General features: G+C 56.1%; 3 non-coding genes across 3 annotated transcripts in view; all 3 read left to right on the top strand.

Annotated features, from left to right (window-relative positions):
• The first annotated feature begins 2,072 nt into the window (after positions 1 to 2,072).
• Positions 2,073 to 3,965, top strand: LOC126322495 (small subunit ribosomal RNA). The gene has a single exon (XR_007559054.1). It is a non-coding gene; the product is annotated as a small subunit ribosomal RNA (ribosomal RNA).
• A 368-nt stretch (positions 3,966 to 4,333) lies between these two features.
• Positions 4,334 to 4,488, top strand: LOC126322516 (5.8S ribosomal RNA). Its single transcript, XR_007559073.1, has one exon. It is a non-coding gene; the product is annotated as a 5.8S ribosomal RNA (ribosomal RNA).
• Positions 4,489 to 4,676: 188 nt separating this feature from the next.
• Positions 4,677 to 5,000, top strand: part of LOC126322514 (large subunit ribosomal RNA) — a 4,222-nt gene continuing 3,898 nt past the window's right edge. Inside the window, exon 1 of the ribosomal RNA XR_007559072.1 lies at positions 4,677 to 5,000. This exon is cut by the window's right edge and continues 3,898 nt beyond it. This is a non-coding gene — a ribosomal RNA (large subunit ribosomal RNA).

Genomic DNA, 5,000 nt, shown 5'->3' with positions numbered 1-5,000 from the left:
TCCCTTAACCTAACCCACGTTGTCCCTTAACCTAACCCACGTTGTCCCTTAACCTAACCCACGTTGTCCCTTAACCTAACCCACGTTGTCCCTTAACCTAACCCACGTTGTCCCTTAACCTAACCCACGTTGTCCCTTAACCTAACCCACGTTGTCCCTTAACCTAACCCACGTTGTCCCTTAACCTAACCCACGTTGTCCCTTAACCTAACCCACGTTGTCCCTTAACCTAACCCACGTTGTCCCTTAACCTAACCCACGTTGTCCCTTTGCCTAACATAGTTCACTGCTCGGAATCTCTGGTGTCGTTGTTATCCTCATGTAGATGTCTTGCGAGTGTTGCTTACTTTCCACATATTCCCGCTATCCACTGTCAATTGTACTGCAATAGGACTATATCGCCCCCCCCCCCCCTCTGCCCCTCTCTTTGTGTCTCCGTCCTCTCAAGCTGGTCGGTCTGGCGTTTGAGTGTTAAATGAGCCTCGCAGCTGTTCAGTTGCGTTCAGATGTCGACGCCCTCAGTGTACGTCGTGGTATGGTCTGTGTCCATTGTCCGCTGATGTCGTACGCGTAACCCACACGCTGTACCGATCATCGGTAGTTACGTACAGAGTGAAGTAGTGTGATACGTGTGACCGTACGCTGGCTGTGCCCAACGGTGTCGAATCTCAATTTCCATATGTTGTGCTCGATGCTACTTGTCTCGTCTCCCAATAACAGCTAGGTTGCACTGTGGTACGCCGTAGAGGCGTGTGGGAGGAACGTACGAACGCATTGTATGTCACCCTGGGTCGCTGGGGGTGGTGGTGCGGTGAGTCAGGTCAGGTCAGCGTGAGCCGTGTGATGTAGTGACGCGTGTATTCCGACTTTGTCGTATTGCCTCACACAAAGTGCTACCCTGGTGGACCGCGTTCCATATCTGGGACATGCCGCAGATGCCGGTTGACAGTGGATCGCGGAAGGGACATCGCATACGTGCGCGGGCCACCTTCCACGTGTTCTCTTCTGCACATGTCGCAGTGTGTATGTGGTCTGATGTAGCGTGTCGTGACACATGACATCCTGGCATGCAAGAATTGTTGAATTCGCAAATGTAGGTGGACATCTACGTTTACTGCCCAAGATACGCAAATGAACTGGAAATCCGTTGTTGAGCGGTTGTTCACGCTGGAGGTGAATCTGTGATGGCGACGATCGGTACAGCTATTAACCGGTTGTTTCAGCGGTACCCGCCACATCCACACACGTGACTAGGCCCATGTGGGTATGAAGCGATACGCGGCGGTGGCTTGGTGGGACTGTTCCCGGCCGGTGAAGGGGGGCCGCCCGGCGTGTTGGCCGCGCGCTGCGTGGGCGCACGCGCAACAGGCGGCTGGTGGGGGGCGCCGAGTGGCAGGAGCGCCAGCCGACGGGCTCGGCAGGCGGCGCAGCTACGCTGCGGCGCACCCTGCACGCGGCGCCTGGCGGCCAAAGTTGGTTCAGCCGAGCCCGGTGCGAAGCGCGGTGGACATCTGCAGTGTGCTGGTCTGATTGAGGACTGTGTGCGTTGAGGATGCGCCGCCGCCTGGCACTCGGCGCCGCGACGCCGTCTGCTGCTCGGTCGCCCCAGCGGTTCTCGCAGGTGGTTTGTATCGCAGTTGTGCGGACGTGTTGGCGCGTGCGCTGTGCTGGGAGAGTTCGCTTCTGCACCCAAGTGGGGCTTTGCCCTTGTGTGGCGCTGGCGTTGGAGCTGCCGGTCACCATAGGTGGCGCGTGTTGTCTCCCGCCGGCAATGCCACGACAGCACGCTCCCGGGCCTCTGTCGGCAGCGGCAAGCTCAGTTGGGAGCAAGGGTGTTCGCACTAAAACCGTCTACTCGCCTAACTCCGGGCGATTGCGCCTCTCTCGAAACCGACCAAGTACCTAGGACGGCGCTGCGCGCCGCCGGGACCTGAGAGGGTTTCGAGGTGTATCGTGCAGGGGAGCTCGGCCTCCTCCTGTTTGCAGAATAATTGAGCGGACGCTTGCGTGTTCGCGCGGGCCCCCGGGACACACTCCCGGGCGGCCGGCTGCTCAGCTCTAGTTGACGCAGCTCCCTGGTTGATCCTGCCAGTAGTCATATGCTTGTCTCAAAGATTAAGCCATGCATGTCTCAGTACAAGCCGCATTAAGGTGAAACCGCGAATGGCTCATTAAATCAGTTATGGTTCCTTAGATCGTACCCACGTTACTTGGATAACTGTGGTAATTCTAGAGCTAATACATGCAAACAGAGTCCCGACCAGAGATGGAAGGGACGCTTTTATTAGATCAAAACCAATCGGATTGGCTTGTCTGGTCCGTTTGCCTTGGTGACTCTGAATAACTTTGGGCTGATCGCACGGTCCTCGTACCGGCGACGCATCTTTCAAATGTCTGCCTTATCAACTGTCGATGGTAGGTTCTGCGCCTACCATGGTTGTAACGGGTAACGGGGAATCAGGGTTCGATTCCGGAGAGGGAGCCTGAGAAACGGCTACCACATCCAAGGAAGGCAGCAGGCGCGCAAATTACCCACTCCCGGCACGGGGAGGTAGTGACGAAAAATAACGATACGGGACTCATCCGAGGCCCCGTAATCGGAATGAGTACACTTTAAATCCTTTAACGAGTATCTATTGGAGGGCAAGTCTGGTGCCAGCAGCCGCGGTAATTCCAGCTCCAATAGCGTATATTAAAGTTGTTGCGGTTAAAAAGCTCGTAGTTGGATTTGTGTCCCACGCTGTTGGTTCACCGCCCGTCGGTGTTTAACTGGCATGTATCGTGGGACGTCCTGCCGGTGGGGCGAGCCGAAGGGGTGCTTTCGCGTCCCGAGGCGGACCCCGTTTAAATCCTACCAGGGTGCTCTTTGTTGAGTGTCTCGGTGGGCCGGCACGTTTACTTTGAACAAATTAGAGTGCTTAAAGCAGGCAAGCCCGCCTGAATACTGTGTGCATGGAATAATGGAATAGGACCTCGGTTCTATTTTGTTGGTTTTCGGAACCCGAGGTAATGATTAATAGGGACAGGCGGGGGCATTCGTATTGCGACGTTAGAGGTGAAATTCTTGGATCGTCGCAAGACGAACAGAAGCGAAAGCATTTGCCAAGTATGTTTTCATTAATCAAGAACGAAAGTTAGAGGTTCGAAGGCGATCAGATACCGCCCTAGTTCTAACCATAAACGATGCCAGCCAGCGATCCGCCGCAGTTCCTCCGATGACTCGGCGGGCAGCCTCCGGGAAACCAAAGCTTTTGGGTTCCGGGGGAAGTATGGTTGCAAAGCTGAAACTTAAAGGAATTGACGGAAGGGCACCACCAGGAGTGGAGCCTGCGGCTTAATTTGACTCAACACGGGAAACCTCACCAGGCCCGGACACCGGAAGGATTGACAGATTGATAGCTCTTTCTTGATTCGGTGGGTGGTGGTGCATGGCCGTTCTTAGTTGGTGGAGCGATTTGTCTGGTTAATTCCGATAACGAACGAGACTCTAGCCTGCTAACTAGTCGCGTGACATCCTTCGTGCTGTCAGCGATTACTTTTCTTCTTAGAGGGACAGGCGGCTTCTAGCCGCACGAGATTGAGCAATAACAGGTCTGTGATGCCCTTAGATGTTCTGGGCCGCACGCGCGCTACACTGAAGGAATCAGCGTGTCTTCCTAGGCCGAAAGGTCGGGGTAACCCGCTGAACCTCCTTCGTGCTAGGGATTGGGGCTTGCAATTGTTCCCCATGAACGAGGAATTCCCAGTAAGCGCGAGTCATAAGCTCGCGTTGATTACGTCCCTGCCCTTTGTACACACCGCCCGTCGCTACTACCGATTGAATGATTTAGTGAGGTCTTCGGACTGGTACGCGGCATCGACTCTGTCGTTGCCGATGCTACCGGAAAGATGACCAAACTTGATCATTTAGAGGAAGTAAAAGTCGTAACAAGGTTTCCGTAGGTGAACCTGCGGAAGGATCATTACCGACTAGACTGCATGTCTTTCGATGTGCGTGTCGTGTCGTGTCGCGCAACACGCTACCTGTACGGCAGTGGCCGTGCGCCGCGTGCGGAACCACGCGTGCCTCTCAAAACTAGCGGAAGTGTTGTTGTTGTGTGGTACGAGCGCTGAAGCTCTGGAGCGGCTGGCCTGCGGTACCTGGCGCCTGGCGCCGGTTTTGAATGACGTTCGCCCGAGTGCCTGTCCGCTCCGGTGTGGAGCCGTACGACGCCCATCGGCTGTGAGGCCGTTGGACACAAAAAAAAATAGTGGAACAGGGGCCGTCAGACGCCTCAGTCCCGCAAATGCTACTGTCTTGAAAGAGACAGTGGGAGACTGAAAAGGAAAAGATCACCCAGGACGGTGGATCACTCGGCTCGTGGGTCGATGAAGAACGCAGCAAATTGCGCGTCGACATGTGAACTGCAGGACACATGAACATCGACGTTTCGAACGCACATTGCGGTCCATGGATTCCGTTCCCGGGCCACGTCTGGCTGAGGGTCGGCTACGTATACTGAAGCGCGCGGCGTTTGTCCCGCTTCGGAGACGTGGGAGTGTCGTGGTCGCCTGTGTGGCCGGCCGCGTCTCCTTAAACGTGCGATGCGCGCCCGTCGCCTGGCGGTTCGCATACCGGTACTTTCTCGGTAGCGTGCACAGCCGGCTGGCGGTGTGGCGTGCGACACCTCGTACAACGACCTCAGAGCAGGCGAGACTACCCGCTGAATTTAAGCATATTACTAAGCGGAGGAAAAGAAACTAACAAGGATTCCCCCAGTAGCGGCGAGCGAACAGGGAAGAGTCCAGCACCGAACCCCGCAGGCTGCCGCCTGTCGTGGCATGTGGTGTTTGGGAGGGTCCACTACCCCGACGCCTCGCGCCGAGCCCAAGTCCAACTTGAATGAGGCCACGGCCCGTAGAGGGTGCCAGGCCCGTAGCGGCCGGTGCGAGCGTCGGCGGGACCTCTCCTTCGAGTCGGGTTGCTTGAGAGTGCAGCTCCAAGTGGGTGGTAAACTCCA

This window comes from Schistocerca gregaria, unplaced genomic scaffold (assembly GCF_023897955.1).
Source record: "Schistocerca gregaria isolate iqSchGreg1 unplaced genomic scaffold, iqSchGreg1.2 ptg000817l, whole genome shotgun sequence".
NCBI classification, from domain to species: domain Eukaryota; kingdom Metazoa; phylum Arthropoda; class Insecta; order Orthoptera; family Acrididae; genus Schistocerca; species Schistocerca gregaria.
Note: the sequence above shows the minus strand (reverse complement) of the source record. Positions and strands in the feature narration are given on the sequence as shown.